General features: G+C 45.6%; 1 pseudogene; it reads right to left on the bottom strand.

The window, feature by feature from the left end:
• Positions 1-3861, bottom strand: part of LOC119515296 — a 147552-nt pseudogene extending 143691 nt beyond the window's left edge.
• Between the last annotated feature and the right edge of the window lie 13741 nt (positions 3862-17602).

Genomic DNA, 17602 nt, shown 5'->3' with positions numbered 1-17602 from the left:
TGGTTTGTTGTTTTCTTTTCTTGTGGCATCTTTATCTGGCTTTGGTATGAGAGTGATGTTGACCTCATAGAATGAGTTAGGAACTATTCCCTCCTCTTCAATCTTTTGGAAGCATTTGTGCATAATTGGAATTAATTATTCTTGGAATGTTTGGTAGAATTCCCCTGTGAAGCTATCTGGTCCTGGGTTTTTATTTCTTATGGGAGGTTTTTAATGACTGATTTAATCTCTTTACTAGTAAATGGTTTGTTGAGATCTTCTATTTCTTCTTGAGTCAAGGTAGGTAGTTTGAGTCAAGGTAGGTAGTTTGTGTGTTTCTAAGAATTTGTCCATTTCATCTAGGTTATCTAATTTACTGTTCATAGTATCCACTATTAGTCCCTTTTATTTCAGCAGTAATGTTCCCCTTCTCATTTCTGATTTTCATTATTTGTATCCTCTCTCTCTGTCTCTCTCTTTTTTTCTTTTTTTCTAGCTAAAGTTTGTCTATTTTGTTCATCTTTTCAAAGAACCAGCTTTTGGTTTTGTTGATTCTGTTTTTTTTTTTTTTTTTTTCTTTTTTTTCTATTTCATTTATATCCTCCAATCTTTGTTATTTCCTTCCTTCTGCTTGCTTTGGGTTTAGTTTGCTTTTCTTTTTCTAGTTCTTCCAGTTTTGATGTTAGGTCTCTGATTTTAAATCTTTCTTCTTTTTTCATGTAAGGATTTAGAGCTGTAAATTTCCCGTCTCAGCATTGCCTTCACTGCATTCCATAAGTTTTAGTTAATTGTGTTTTCTTTTCATTTGCCTCAAGATATTTCCTAATTTAACCTCTGATTTCCTCTTTAACACATTGGTTGTTTAAGAGTATGTTGTTTAATTTCCACATGTTTGTGAATTTTCCCTTTTTTCCTCTGTTGCTGATTTTTAGCATCATTCTACTGTGGTCAGAGCGTATACCTCATATGATTTCAATATTTTTGAATTTATTGAGACTCATTTTGTGACCTGATATATGGTCTGTTCTGGAGAATGATCCATGTGCACTAGAGAAGTATGTGTATTCTGTTTTCACTGGGTGCAGTTTCTATAGATGTTTGTTTGGTCTAGTTGGTAAAGTGTATCTTTCAAGACCTATACTTCTTTATTGATCTTCTGACTAGATGTTCTATCCATTATTGAGAATGGCAAGTTAAAATATCCTATTATTAATGTAGAACTGGCAATTTCTCCCTTCAAATATGTCAGTATTTGCTTCATATATGTTGGGGTGCTGCTGTTAGGTGCATACACATTTTTAATTGTTATGTCTTCCTGTTGAATTGTCCCCTTTATCAGTAATGACCATCTTTGTCCCTGGTAATTGTTTTTGACTTGAAGTCTATTTTATCCAATATTAGTGTAGCCATCCAACTCTCTTTTGGTTACCACTTGCATGGTATGTATTTTTCTATCCTTTTGCCATCAACCTACTTGTATCATTGACTTTAAGGTAAGTCTCTTGCAGACAGCATATAGTTGGGTCATGCTTTTTTATCTGTTCTGCCAACCTCTGCCTTCTGACTGGAGAGTTTAGTCCATGTGCATTTAAAGTCACTACTCATGATACAGGTTTTTCTTCTGCCATTTTCCTATTTAACCTTTGTAAGTCTTGTATTGTTTCTGTCTCTAACTTCTGTTAAAGACTACTTTTATATTTTTTTGCTTTCTTAGGTTGTACCATATTGAGTGTCTTCTCATTTCTATCTGGATATATTTTTCATCTGTTTTTCTTGTGGTATGGGGTTAAATGTTAATATTCTAAATGTATAATAAGTATATTTGGTTTGATACCAACTTAACTTCAATAGTTCATGCATAAACTTTTCCTGTACCCTTCTGTCCCCCCACCATTTTTTGTACTTGTTACCACTAATATCATCATACATTGTTATGTCCAAAACCCTAGATTTATCATTTGCATTTTAGCACCTGTAGGAAGTAAGAAGTGGGGTTTACATATCAAACAATACAAGAAAATAATACTGGATTTATAATTACCCTATTGGTTACCTTTATAATTGCCCTAATGGTTACCTTTACCACAGGTCTTTATTTCTTCAAGCTGCTTTAAACCACTGTCAAGTGTCCTTTCATTTTAGTCTGAAGAGCTCCCTTTAGCATTGCTTCTGGAACAGGTCTAGTGGTGACGTACACCCTCAGCATTTATTTATCTGGGAAAGTCTTAATCTCTCCCTCATTTTTGGAAGACAGTCTCACTGGATATGAAAGATAATCTCACTGGATATAAAATTGTTGGTTGGCAGTTGTATTCCTTCAGCACTTTAAATATTTCAGCTGCTGCCTTCGTGCCTCCATGGTTTCTGATGAGAAATCGGCACTCAATCTTGTTGGGATTTGCTTCTATGTAGCACATTGCTCTTCTCTTTCAGCTTTCAGAACTCTCGCCTTGTCCTTTTTCATTTGATAGTGTAATCAATATATGATAAGGTGTATTTTTCTTTATGCTTATCCTGTTTGGTGTTCTCTGAGTTCTTGGATATGCCTATTCATGTCTTTTGCTAAGTTTGGGAAGTTCTCTATTAGCTCTTTGACTATTCCTTCTGGCCCTTTCTCTCTTTCTTCCCCTTCTGGGACATCTATATTGCATATATGGGTGCACTTGATGTTGTCCCATAGCTGTCTTAGGCTATTTTCACTTTTAATATTTATTTTTTCTTTCTGCTCCTCAGCCTAATGCTTTTCAAGTGCCTTCTCTTAAGTTCAGCGATTCTTTCTTCTGCCTGCTCCAATCAACTCTAGAAACCCTCCTGGGCATTTTTCATTTCAGATATTGTGGTCTTCAACTCTAGTAGTTCTACTTAGGTCTTTTTTAAAATTTCTGTCTTTTCTTAGCCTCTTATATTGTTCATTCATTGTTTTCGTGATATCCTGTAGTTCTTTCTCTGAATTTTCCTTCATCTCCTTGAGCATTTTTTTCCTCTTTAACTCAGAAATGAGTAAGAAAACATGTACAATATATACATGTAAAGCAATAAATTCTAATCAATGTTACAAAGGGATTCTGTTAAGTGTAACACCAATAAGCTCAAACTAACTTTCTTAAAAACAAAATATTTAGGAAAGGCTAGCTGACAGTTCAAAAATTGCGCATTTAACTTCTTAGCTTACATATTATTGAAGCATTTCTAGATCAAGTGTTCACTGTAATGGACAAAAAACAGACAATATATCTGGACCTAACTCTAAACATGAAAATGGGCTCACAGGCACATGCTTAACCTTTTTTCCAAAGAAATATGTTTAAATGGCTTTACCATGCAGAGCTATGGCTTCCCGGAAGGGTTGCAAATCAGTCTCTACAGATGAGCTAGCTTCCCTTGAAGTTGCTTGGTTAGGGGCAGCCTTGGGGAGCTCTAGAGTTTTGAGGTGGAGGAACTTTTCCACACAGGAAGCTGATCAAATCTTCTCTATGTGTAGTTCTTCTGCATTTTTTACACAGAACTAGCATATCCTTATTGCGTTGCTGATAGCCAATCTAGATTCCAATATCAAAACTTCACTAATGAGTGTCCACACTTTCTTTGAGAGATTGGTGATAGCAGTGGCTGCATTTTGGAAGGGGACCCAGAGAGAAAGTCCTGGCTGCTGACACACTTGGTCTTCGTAGAGCTAGGCTGTGGCCATGGTCGAGTTCTGGAAAAGTGCCACAGCTTTCGCTGCTTGGGCTGCCGCAGTGGCTGCCACCTCCTCCTGCAGCTCAGAGACAGCTGCTCATCCCACTCGGCCTCAGCCAAGCCCTGCCACTCCCACTCGGAGAATCAGTGTGTGGGCCCATGCTCCTGGATCTCAGCCTGGTCTTCTTCCTTCCACTCCTCCATCCTTAGCCCTGCCCCGTGGCCCTGTGCAGCCCAGGATGTCCCCTGTCCCGGCCTCCCCACCCCCAGTTCCTGCTGGAGGGACCACCAGCCACTCAGCTCGCCTGCTGGAACCCTCCTGCCTTCCCCCCATGCACTCAGGCCTGCACCGCTAAGCCCACGCCAAAGACTCTGCTTGAGCATTTTTAAGATCATTTATTTTGAGGGGTTTGTTTGGTATGTCCACATTCTTGTCTTCTTCATTGGTGTTTTCTGTATTTTTATCCTCTTCCTTTGGATGGTCCATCATTTCCCATTTCTCTGTTTGTCTTGTACTTTTTTGTTGTACACCATACATTTTAATATTTAAAAATGCTAACCCTGGGATTTACTTCCTCAGATGTCTGTTTCTTGGTTTTGTAACCAGCTGGTGATAAGACAGAGATTTCCTTGAATTTCAGCCCTCCTACCAGGAAGGTCTGCCAAAGGTGAATTCAGGGTATGGAGCTTTCCTTGCCTTTCTGGGCTCTGTGTTGTCCTGGGCTTTTGCTTGTTAGTTGTTTTGGAGTTCCCTTGTTTACAGGAGTTTGGTTGTTCCCCCTGTTTTCCAGAGGACAAACCTCCCTGTCCTGGGTATTTGAATATTTGAGGTCTGCAGGCCTCTGTCCCAGACGTCTGCTTCTATAGTATTTTATCCTCCTTTTGTGTCTCATGCTGCTTTTGCCTGGAGGGCAAGTTCTGGGAGGAGGGTCACCCCAGGAAGGACTTTCCCAAGTCGGTCTTTCCCAACCAAACCAAGGCCAGGTACCCACGAAAGGGGCGCAGACCAGCTCCAAAGTGCCCTGGGGAGGGGGTCAGGAGGGGTGCCAAAAGATTCTCCAACGGCTCCCCAGAGCTGAGCTTTCATGGCTTGCCCAGCAAATGCAGCCCTTCAGCTGTCCCTAGCAGCCCTGAGGAAGTTACTGTGTCTTTAAATTGCCACCGCCTCCGCCCCTGCCCAGGGAGGGTTGAAACAATGGCTGTCCTCATGAGGCAGGTTAAACCCAGAAAAAACGTTTTGCAAGCTCTAAAGGGCCTTTGGACTCGGTGCAGGGAGGAGGACATCTGGGGAGAACAGTCAGGCTCCTGAAACTGGAGGAGGTTGAACAAAGTGAGATACATTGTTTAACCACATGGGATGGACCAATCACAATAACCCATTCACAGTCCTTGATTTGAATGCTTATTCACTCTATGGCAACAGCTTACTAACAAACCTTAATTTACATTTACTAACCAATCACAAGAATGTATAGACAACCAATCACAATAGCCTACTTACAAAACTTAATTTGAATGACTACTCACCAATCACAGTGTACCAACATCTCAACCCCACCTCCCTTTGTTTAATCTGTTAAAAACCCATGTGCCAAACAGCGTGTGTCTCTCTCCTGAGCACACCTGCCCTTACCCTTTGAGCATATACTGTCTTTCTCTTCAATAAACTTTTCTCACTTGCTTATATCCCCTTGTTTCATCCTTGAAATCTTTCTTGCAACAAGATGGCGAACCTGGAATGGAGCTCCAGTAACGTCTTCCTTGATGAGAATGGAGCTCCAGAAACACTCAGAGCTGGGACCCAGTGATCCGAATTTGCTAATCAAAAGCATGATCAACAATTGGTTGTGCCCACCCCTGTTCTTGGGGAAGATCATTTTTATGTCCCTTTCTGTCACCAGCCACTAGCTAGGGACAGACCCAGTGGTGGCCTGCTGTGACAGTGGCAGACGGGTGCCTGTAGCTGCCACGCTATATGGAGATAGCAATTTACGGTTCTTTACTGTAATTTATCAGCCTCTTCCTCCTGCTCTTCCCTGGATGCTGTATAATGTTCTTCTGGCCTCTGGAGTTTCAGTATAGTTGCTTCAGACAGTTCCTGTCTGTTTAATAGTTGTTTTGGTGGAAGAACTGAGTCTTGGAGCTCCCTCCTCCACCATCTTCCCTAGGAGTCTCCGATCTCCATTTTTGACTCCACTAATACATCCTCCATTTTGCAGCCAGACTGCTCTTCCCAAAATGCAAATTTGATCACATAACCTCCTGGTCATAATCCATCAATGGTTCCCCAGGGTCCCCCACTGTAGGACATCAGATGCACCTGGAAAAGTTTTTAAAAATATAGATGCCTGGGCCACACCCTGACTCAGTAGGTCAGGGGCAGGGGTGAGGAGGGGTTTGGAGGGAGAGCTGAGCATCTGCCTTTAGCAAGGCTCCCTAGAAGGCCAGTCTCCACCCCTTGCCCCTACAGAGTTGAGTCTAATTTCCTTAGCTTGTCATACAAACTCATTTATGACCTACATTCAAACTACCTTGCCAGCCTCTTCATTTGCCACTGTCTCCTCCCCACACTTAAGCCTGAGAAATGCCCATCTGCTTGTTTCCTGGACACAGCAAGATATTTCACACATTTAGGCCTTTGTGCCCTACCTCCCATTAGAATTCCTTCCCTCTCTTCTGTGCCTGGAAAACCTTGATTCATCTTTGAAAATTGAGTTAAAATATTGGTTACTTCTTCCAGGAAAGCCCTTCCCTTCCTAGCTTTGGTTTCTTAAGTTCAGAAGCCAAGTGGAGCCCCTAAGAGGAGGGAGCAGACCCATGTCAGACCTGGGAGACAAGGCCCACCCAAGGAGCCATTTCTTCATCCTCATCAGCAGATTTAGAACAAAGTTTGAACCTCACACATATCATGGTTGCCATGGTTACTATAAAGGCATTCTAAATGCAGATGATTATATAATCAGTTGGAATGACTATTTTGGAAAAAAAGTTTTGACCCTCCTCTTACAATGACCTACTCATTAATGATCCCAGAGGTGGTTTGGCTCTGCATGGGGTCTCTGTGGAATGACACATTTGGGTTGCAGGCATCAGAGCATTCCATGCCCCCATCCAGGTCAAAGCTCTCATTCTGCAGATGAGAAAAGTGACTTTCCCCGAGTTCCACAGAGAGCCAGAGACTGAATTAGGATTAGCCGCAGGTCCCCTGGGGCACGGTGCCATTGGGGAAGGAACCCTGACCTTGACAAGAGACAGACTTAAATAGGAACCCTGGCTCTTAGAGCCTCAGTTTTTAACCTGTGATACTACTTGTATTGTATGAGTTGGTATAATTAATGCTAGTTGATGAAACAAACAACTCCAATATCTCAGTGGCTTTTCAACAATTAAAAGGTTTGTTTCTTACTCACAACATAGTACAATTGGGCATTTGATGGGTGACCTTCCATGTGGTGGCTCAGAAACCCAGGCTGCTTTCATCTCTTGTCTCTTCCTTCTTGAAATCTTCAGTGGATCATCTGCATTTGAAGAGAAGATGATGTGGGGCTGGGGGTGGGGACCTGTCTGCTAGGTGGATGCATATGATGACAAGGATGGCAACTATACAAGAGACAAAATGGAAAAAAGCTGTCCACCAACCAGAAATACCTGGTTGGATTGCTGCATGAGACATTATACATTTTGGGGTCTATTTATTACTTTAGCCAAATTTTGCCTACTCTGACTAATGTAGGGCTGAAGCTCCCTGGAGCAGAGCAAGGGGTTGGTCCCTGTCTTGGGGACATATTAAAGTCCTTCACTTTCGCATGTCTCTGACCCCCAGTTCCCAAGTTAGCACCCACAGTTTAGGGAGTCCACAAGGTATAGGGAAAGATCATTAAACTCTGAAGTCATGCGGACCTGAGTTTTATCTTTTTCCTCCTCCCCCCATTTCTTATTAGCCATGGAAACTTGGGCAAGTCATTTACCTTCTCAGAGCTTCTGTTCTTTATCTAAAAATGGGAATACTTAATAAAGATTGAAGATTAAATGAAGTGTAAATGTAAAGAACCTAGAAAAATGCTTATCTGTAGTGGATTCTCAATAAACGTGCTCTTCATTATCCTCCTGTCTGATCTAGAACGGCATTTAGAGGCTGGAACCTGCTGGCTCCTCAAAACTGTGAGCAATGGCTCCTCCACATTGTGTTCTCACTTTCTGCATCTTGACCCCTTTAATCCATGTCCTGTGCCTGAGGCATATTCCTTAAGAACCCCTTCTTAGAGTTTCCCTACCATCCCAAGTTCTGGATTCATCCTAGAACACTGTCAACTAGAATGGGAAAGTCTTGTAGATGGCTCTTAGGACACACGGGGCCGAGCTAGATTCGCATCATGCAGCTTGTTGGATTGAATTTTATTCCAAGTGCAACTGGAAGCCACTGAAGGACATTACAACATGAAAGAAGAATGACCCAATTTACATTTTATAAGAGATGCCTTTTTTCTGTTCTTTGGAGAATGAATTTTAGGGGTGCAGGAGCAGAAGCAGGAAGACCTGTTAGGGTGGGTGTAGTTGAGAGTGGAAAGAAGTAGACAGATTTAAGAAATACTGAGGAGAAGGAATCAATGAGACTTGATGACTGGGAAGTTCTCCCAGAACACAAGGAGCTGAATGTGATCAGGAGAACAATGGATATGGAGTAATGGAAGGGTCACAACACAGTACATTGTTCTGTAACAAGAGACAACCACAGCACAGCAGCAAGAGCCGCTGCCATGTCTAAAGGTGCAGTTGTAGAACACTTGACTGACTAATGAAGTACTTGAATCTACAGTTAGCAAGTCTTCCTGTATAAATAAGAAAAAGAAACTATCCTCTAGTTACTGCCAGGGAAGACTTTAAATTTCAACCATAAAGAAACTATCCTACAAGTTTGCTTGAAGTCAAACATTTCAAGAAGAAACAAAGGGAAAAAAATCAGACTGACCTGAGAGCATATTTCTCTACAATATTAATTACAGAAGAAAATGAGACATCAGTTTCAAAGCTCTGAAGGAAAAGTTACCCAAGGATTCTATGCCCAATAAGAAGTCATTCATATTAGAAGACAATTTAAAAATATTTTCAAGTACATAGAAGCAGGGGCTATAACCCTTGTATTTTTTGTTTTTTTCTGGAAAAAAAAAAGACTGGAAAATGTATTTCAAACTATTAGGGTATGAAAACAAAATAAATACTTTAGGAATGGAAAATTCAGGATATCAGTGGTGGGCAGTAAGTGTTGAAGTAGTTTAAACCTAGCATTGAATCTAAACAGAATGCAAATGTCAAAAACAATTCTTGGAATAATAAAGAAAACAGCTAATATCTACTGAGCACTTTCTTTATGGCAGGTGATAAATGCTTTACCCATTTAATTCTTACATCTTCAAGAGGTGGGTACTTTTAGAATTCTGTAGCAGCCTGGAGCTATGTACCCCAGAAAAATATGTTCTTAATCTTAATCCATTCCTGTGGGTGTGAACCTTTATAAATCGGATCTTTTGATGAGGTTACTTCAGTTAAGGGATGGCCCAAATGAATCAGTGTGGGTCTTAATCCTGTTATTGAAGGCCTTATAGAGAAGGCCATGGAGAGAGAGAAAGCCACAGGAAGCAGCCAGAAGCTGGAAGTCAAGGGAACCCAGAAAAGAAAGAAGAAACCAGGAGAGGTTGCCATGTGAGAGAAAGCCAAGGAACCAGGATTGTTGGCAGCCAGCTCCAGGACATCACGGTCTTCTGGGAGAAAGCATCACCTTTTTGATTCCTTGATCTTGGACTTCTCCTGGCCTCAAAACTGGGAGCCAATAAATTCCTGTTGTTTAAGCCAACCCATTGCACGGTATTTGTTTTAGCAGCCAGGAAACTAAAAAAAAAAATCCCTATTTTAAAAATGAGGAAGCTGAACAGAGAGAGATTAAGTAACTAGCCCAAGGTTACATGCACATGGACCCAGGAACTATGAATACAGAGCTTGCATAGCTAATTATGCATTTTCCTTTACATATGGGGTAGGGAGGTAATAAAAATATAAATAGAAGTAAATGTGAGGCAAACTTGCAAACCTATAAAAATAAAAATTTGTATAGGAGGAAGTTCAGGTGGCAAGTCAAGTAAGCTACTTTCTTACAATGAACACATAATACTTTTGAAGGAAAAATATATTTTGAAAAGTTCATAGTATTTGACCTAGCAATTCTTCTTCTATAAGTGTATTCTAAGAAATAATCAGTAGTATACCTAAAGGTTTATGTGCAAGGATGTTCATTGCAGTGGTATTTATTATGGAAAAAAGTTTGAAAGAAACACAAATGGCCAAAAATTTATAATTAGTTAGATTTAATAAATTTTGATTTTGAACATTCATATGATGGAAAGACATGCAATCATTCAAACTTTATTGTAGAGGAAGATCTAGAGACATGTATTAGGATATAGTTTCAGCTGTTATAAAGAAGACCCCAATAAAAATGAATTAAATAAGATGGGAGTTTCTTTGTTCTTCACGTAGCAGCCTGGAGATGGTTGGTCCAGGGCTTGCAGGGATTCTGCTCCATGAGGTCACTCAGGTGCCCAGCCTCCTTCTGTCTTGTTGCACTGCCTTCTGTAGATCATGGTCCAAGAAAGCCCACACTTCAGCCTTATTCCTGTTAGCTGGAAGTAGCAAAAGAGGTAATGGAAGGCATGCCACTTCCTTACAGTACCACATCTGGAAGTAGTCTATGCATCACTTCCTTGGTTAGGACTTGGTTGCATGGCTACATTTAGTTGCAAGGGGGGTTGGGAAGTGTTGTTTAAAAAAATATATTATGGATGATCAGAATAAAGTTTGGTGGGTTCTAATATTAAAGGGAGAATGGAAGAGTGAATATTGGAGAGTAAATAACTCTGGCTCAAAAAACAGAAAAACTTTACAACATCTTAAGTGGAAAAAGTAGGAAACAGAACAGGTCCAGTTTTTACCTGTCTGTGTATATGCATCCATGCAATTCATATCTTTTTTCCTATGTAAACGATGCTTGTCTTTGAGAGTTGGGATTGTGGATAACTTAAATTGTCTTCTTTGTGCTTTTATTGTGTTTTCCCAGTATTCTATTAAATTAATATTTGTTCTCTTCAATCAGAAAGACTCACCATCTGGACATTAAAAAGAAGTGATTTAGGAGGGAAAGCAGAGCACGTTGTGTATCTGCCGCCAACTTGCCTTTCTTCTCTGACCCCTTCTGCTGAGCCCCTTTTGCTGGTAGATCTCTTGGTTTTCATGCAAAGGGACAGCATTGTCCATTCTGCATCTCAGATGAGACAGCCCAGTGGGGGTTGTCAGTGAGTTTATTTTAGTGTGATGCAGGCAGTTTCCAACCAGGAATAAAAGCCAGCCTCAAACATAGTCTTCTCCTAAAGTGGGATAATTAACGGGCAGCTCTCTGGTTCTGCAGGGGGAGGAGGGGCTCTTGCTTGGAGATGTGGATAGAAGGGGGTTGTTCAACAGAGAACGGGCGCTGGAGGACAGGCAGGCACTAGAAAGTAGAAAGTGCTTAAAGAGGCAGTGATTCCTCCACTTCTTAGACTCTGAGACAGTGAGGATTTGGGCAAGTCCAGGGCACTGGCTTCTCACCTGACCTTCCCCAGAGGACAGGCAGCCTGACTCCTCAAAGCTTTGTTGACAATGTCAGCTTAGCATTCCACCTAATGATGGTGTATCAAGAGGAGGTGGAATAGGACAGTGGCTCAGCAACAACCTGACGAGTGTCTCCTGTGTGCCGGGCATTGTTCTGGTCAACTGTGGTTCAAGGTCCAGGTCTGCCTTTTACAAAATATGCCATTCTGGATTACTCACCTGTTCTGTGCTTAGTTTCCGCATCTGTCACATGGGACACTAACAACCTCTACCTGACCGGATGGTGGGAGGAATGTGTTCCTTTCCCAGCTGCTAAAACAAACACCATAAGATGGTTTGATGTAACAACAGGAATTTATTGGCTCCTGGTTCTGAGGCTAGCAGACTGGCTTCCTCCCAGGGTCAGTAGCTTCTGGCTGGCTGACAGTCTTGTTTTTTCTATCATATAGCAATGCACATGGTCATGTCTTCTTTCTCTTCTGAGTTCCATTGACTTCCAGCTTCTGGCTGCTCCCTGTGGCTTTCTTTCTCTTTCTCCATGGCCTTCTCTATAAGGACTTGGGTAGTAGGGTTAAGACTGATGCTGATTTAACAGGGCCACCCCTTAACTGAAGTAACCTCATCAAAAGATCATATTTATAAGGGCTCACTGTGTGTTAGGTGTTATTCTAAGTACTTTATAATTATTAATTCATTTAATTCTTATAACAACCCTGTGCCAGTTTGGATATTTTATGTACCCCCACAAAGCCATGTTCTTTAATGCAATCTTGTATGCGGGACACTGATTACGTGCTTCAACTTGGCGGGCCTGGGCTGGGGGACCTGATCAGCCCCTGGGGAGGGTGGTGGGCACGGGCGACAGCGCCCTCCGCAGCCCCCCGGGCCTGGGAAAGTGAGGCCGGAGGCAGGCCCCATTTCCTCACCCAAAATACCACTGTTAGGGGAGGCTTGCCGGAGGGAACCGCCCTTTCCCCACCCCCTTATCTTGCCCGGACACTCCCCGTTGCCAGGGCAACTCCCATCACCACCAGTGCGCATACATTGTTGCCAGACACCGTTACCGGAGCAACTCTCGCCCCTTTTCAATCAACCTCCGCGCCCTCTCAGAACCAATCCAAGCCTTTAACCTCTACAGCTACCCCGCCCTCTAAACGCCCGATATAAGCTTGTACTCTCCCCTAATAAACTCTCTTGGCTTCTTCACCCTAAAAGAACCGTGTCCCGCCTGTTCCTTTCTCGCCGCCCTCCATACTTTGCACGCCACCCCGCCGGGGACCTGGCCAAGTCCCCCGCCTCGCCCTCGCCTCCGGGAAAGAGCCCCCGCCGCCGGTACCCTCCGAGCAATCCTGGGAGCCTAGGATTTAGCAACCGGCCGCCACCCCCCCCCCCAGACGAATCAACTGCGACCGCAACTGGCGCCCAACGTGGGGCCCCTGGAATTAAAAGTCCTCTCCACGCAGCGGTCCAGTAAAACCACCCGCTCGCCCGGACGCCTCTCCAGCTCCCCTTCTCCTCGCCTGCAAAGTAAGGGCCGCCTCTCCCTCGCCGCCCCGCGGAGCCGCCTCTCCCTCGCCGCTCCACGTCCGGAGCCGCCTCTCCCACGCCGCTCCGCGCCCGGGCCGCTCTTCCTTTCCCGCGTTAACCTAACTCTTACCCCCGACTACCTTTCGTCTTCTCTTCCTATGTCCCCCCATTCCTCCTAACACTCTTCCTCCAGTAGCTTTCCCTCTTCCCCTCCATTACTTTGCTGTGGTCCTTTGTGTCTTTGTTTCTTTGTTTCGTGCGGTGTGCCTCTTTGCGACCGCCCCCCCCCAAACTGCTCTCGCTACTAGAGGCTCCTGCCTTCTATTCTCGCCGTTTCCTCGGTTTACCTCATTTTCTTTACTCAATAATCAACCCCCCTTTTTCTTTTCTCACTCCGCTATGGGTAATCGTCTATCTGCACGCCAAGCACCCCAAGTTCGTGCTCTGGCTGGTCTCCTAAACACACATCGCTGTAAGGTGTCTGTCCGGCAGCTGCAAGTATACTGGGACCTCCTGCTGCCCTTTAACCCATGGCTCACCACTTGCCATCTTTGGGACCCTGTTACTTATGATCGCCTTATTGATCGGGTCACCAACGCCATGGGACATGAGAGCAAGCGCTTCCCTCCCGGCTTGCTCCCCACCTTAATAACCGTCCGCTCCTGCCTTCAAGGCTTCCTCCCCCCTGATCGAGGCCCCATTAAATCCAAGGAGGCCCTATCAACCCAGTCAACAGATTCAGACAGCGATACTAATGTAGACCACGATTCGGACACAGAGTCCTTAGTCGAGCAGATTAACAACGCGCTCGAAGTGACTCCCAAAAAACAAAATAACACTGAGCCTTGCCAAGATGGCGAACTTCCTCCTCCTCCTTCTTCTTCCATCGAGGGGAGGAAGTGCTCCGGCGATGACGTCAGCCCTAAGCTGGGCCGGAAACCGCAAGCGCTTTACCCTGCCCTTTCACAGGGCGGAGCTAGTCCACCATCTTATGCCTTAGCCACTCCCACCGCGCCGCCGTCTTGCGACGCTTGGGGCCTCCCACTTCCGCCTCCCCCTCCGGCGAGCTCCCCCTCGGAGCCGCTACCGGCAGCTGCCGCCGCTCCTCCCACCCTGCCGACTAACAACCCCTGGCTGCCTTCTACACCTCAAGGCAACCCTTGGGGCAACGCTCCCCCTACCCCCACTCCCGCGCCAAGCCCTCTGCAAGCGCGTCCTCCTTTCTCTCGTGCTTTTCACTGCTTTCCTCTTAACCTTACCCCCACACCACAGAAACCGTATGACTGGTATCCCATTGACTCTGATACTATTAAGCAGCTTCGCAGGGCCGTCAAGGAGGACGGGTTAGGTAGCCCATACGCTTCCCAAATACTGCAGGATCTCGCCATGGACTTTTGCCTCCCCCAAGACTGGGCCCCGCTTGCCCGTTCCATTCTTAACCCCGGCCAGTTCGTTGATTGGCGTGCCCACTTCCAGGCAGAAGCAGCTAGGCAAAGTGAGCAAGACGCAGCCACTGGAGTCTATCATCACCCCGAAGCTTACTTGGGCACGGGAGCGTTTATAAATGCATCTGCCTATATTAATGCACCTGCCACCTTTTGGCCTATCCTTTGGGGAATCGCCTTACGAGCGTTTGCCAACTGCTCTGCCTGTCGGCCTAATAAATTCACCAAGCTCTTCCAGGAGCCGAGTAAGCCTTTCGCCACCTTTGTCTCCAGAGTCGAAGAAACCTGCGCTCGAAAGCCCTCCAGCCGCACTTCAAGTACAAGCAGCGCATCCGGAAACCGCACCTCAGCTGCAAACGGCGCATCGCCAACCCCACCACCCCGACCTCCTCTACCCCCCTCTCGCTACTCCTCTCGCTACTCTTCTCCCCTCCTCGGCCTTATCCAAGCGGCCTTCACCTCAGTGAATTCCTCCAACCCCAATCTTACCTCCTCTTGTTGGCTTTGCCTCTCCACTTCCTCCCCCCTGTATAAGCCAGTTGCCTCCAACCTCTCCTTTTCAGAAAACACAGAGGACAGCCCCTCGGAATGCAATTGGAATACCTCTGCCGTCCCCCTAACCTTTCATTCAGTCTCCTTTACAGGAAAGTGCATCCGCCCTCGCTCAAGTAACTCTCCCAACCTCACAGCTTGTGCCGACTACTCATCTCCCAGCAGCTCTGCAAAATTTCTCATTCCTCATAACTCCTCCCAATGGCTCTGCTCCTCTACAGGGCTTACCCCCTGCCTTAACGTGCAAACCCTCAATACAACTAATGAAACTTGCCTCCTAATTGTCCTCATCCCTAGGGTCCTATACCATAGCGAGGAAGACTTCTTCCTCTGCCTGGAAACAACTGCAGCTTCTGCCCCACTGCAAAAGCGAGAGCCCATCACCGTCCTCATGATTGCCTCCCTCCTAGGTCTTGCAGGCGCTGGCACCGGAATTGCTGCATTAGCCAGTCAAGGCTCCGCCCTAACTCACCTCCGGGCGGCTGTTGACGAGGACATTCGTCACCTACAAGACGCTATTTCCCATCTTAAAAATTCTGTCAATTCCCTCTCTGAGGTAGTGCTCCAAAACCGCCGAGGTCTCGACCTTCTCCTCCTCAAAGAAGGAGGCCTTTGCGCCGCCCTAGGAGAAGTGTGCTGTGTATATGCCAATTCCACAGGTCTCGCCGAGGACAGCCTAAAGAAGGTCCGAGAGGGACTGGAACAACGCAAAAGAGACCGTGAAGCCACCAGCTATTGGTCCCACATCTTTACCCCCCTCCTCCCTTACCTCCTCCCTCTCCTCGGCCCCCTACTAATGATTATTCTAGCTCTCACCTTAGGACCCTGCATTATCCGCAGAATTGTCCAGCTTGTAAGGAAACAAACGGATACTATTTTCTCCTCGTTCGTGCAAGTCCAGTACCAGCGACTCGCCACCTCTGACGCTCCCTACTCCGAGATGACAACCAACCCTCCGCGACCTCACCGCCACCGGTCAACCCGCCGACCGCGAGGCCCTTCTCGATCGCCTGAACATCGCACCAACCTCGAGCTCCAGCTTCTCTGAACCTCCAACTTTAAACCCCCCACCCTCGTCCATCCCGCAAGCAGCAAGGCCCCTGTCGAGCGCCCGGGCGCCACACCAACGCCGAGCTCCAGCCTCGCTGAGCCACCGTCAACCCCTTTTCCCCTCCCCGGCCTCCCCCTTCCCTCATCCCTTAGCGGGCCTCTCCGGTAAGCTTCTTCCTTTAATTAGAAAAGAAGGGGGAAATGCGGGACACTGATTACGTGCTTCAACTTGGCGGGCCTGGGCTGGGGGACCTGATCAGCCCCTGGGGAGGGTGGTGGGCACGGGCGACAGCGCCCTCCGCAGCCCCCCGGGCCTGGGAAAGTGAGGCCGAAGGCAGGCCCCATTTCCTCACCCAAAATACCACTGTTAGGGGAGGCTTGCCGGAGGGAACCGCCCTTTCCCCACCCCCTTATCTTGCCCGGACACTCCCCGTTGCCAGTGCAACTCCCATCACCACCAGTGCGCATACATTGTTGCCAGACACCGTTACCGGAGCAACTCTCGCCCCTTTTCAATCAACCTCCGCGCCCTCTCAGAACCAATCCAAGCCTTTAACCTCTACAGCTACCCCGCCCTCTAAACGCCCGATATAAGCTTGTACTCTCCCCTAATAAACTCTCTTGGCTTCTTCACCCTAAAAGAACCGTGTCCCGCCTGTTCCTTTCTCGCCGCCCTCCATACTTTGCACGCCACCCCGCCGGGGACCTGGCCAAGTCCCCCGCCTCGCCCTCGCCTCCGGGAAAGAGCCCCCGCCGCCGGTACCCTCCGAGCAATCCTGGGAGCCTAGGATTTAGCAACCGGCCGCCACCCCCCCCCCCCAGACGAATCAACTGCGACCGCACTTGTAGGGGCAGCCTGATTAGTCTGTTGATTTGGGTGGAACCTCTGATTAAATTATTAAATTATTTCCATGGAGGTGTGGACCCCTTGGAGTGGATTAAGCACATGTTTTTCAGAGGTATGTAGCTCCAAGCCACCATAAGGAGTAAATGAGATAATGGCCGTGAAGTGCCTAGCATGATGGCTGGGGCACATTATAGCATCCGTAGCATCCATCGCAGAAAGCTGTAGATATGGTTCATTATTATTACCAGGGATTCTTGTGAGCTTTGACATGTTGTGCTGCCCCAGGCCATCTCAGGTTGCCATGGTGCTGATTTTCTGGAAATGGGATAACAAAGCTTTTGTCTCCTGAGCCATGGTGGTGACATTCCTGTCTGTCTCCCAGGAGTCTCTCCCAGACAGCTCAACTCACCAACAGTCTCGGGGTGCTGGCCAGCATTTATCTCATAGGGCCACGTGCATTTGGCTTCTTCTCCCCCCTGCTGAGAGTTTGAAAAATTCATTTATTATATCCATTTATTTAGCTATCACTTCTATTATGCTCACTGTGTGTTAGGTGTTATTCTAAGCACTTAACAATTATTAATTCATTTAATTCTTTATTTTTTATTTATTTTTATTTATTTATTTATTTTTTTATTTTTGTTGAGATTGTTCAGATACCATACAATTATCCAAAGATCCAAAGTGTACAATCACTTGCCCCTGGGTACCCTCATACAGCTGTGCATCCATCACACTTAATTTTTGTTCAATTTTTAGAAACTTTTCATTACTCCAGACAAGAAATAAAGTGAAAGATGAAAAAAGAAAAAAAGAAAAGGAAACTCTAATCCTCCCCTATCCCTAACCATCCCCCCTCAATTGTTGACTCCTAGTATTGATATAG

Source organism: Choloepus didactylus, chromosome 19, assembly GCF_015220235.1.
Source record: "Choloepus didactylus isolate mChoDid1 chromosome 19, mChoDid1.pri, whole genome shotgun sequence".
In the NCBI taxonomy this organism is placed as follows: Eukaryota; Metazoa; Chordata; class Mammalia; order Pilosa; family Megalonychidae; genus Choloepus; species Choloepus didactylus.
The sequence above is the reverse complement of the archived record's forward strand: the minus strand, read 5'-3'. Positions and strand labels throughout refer to the sequence as shown.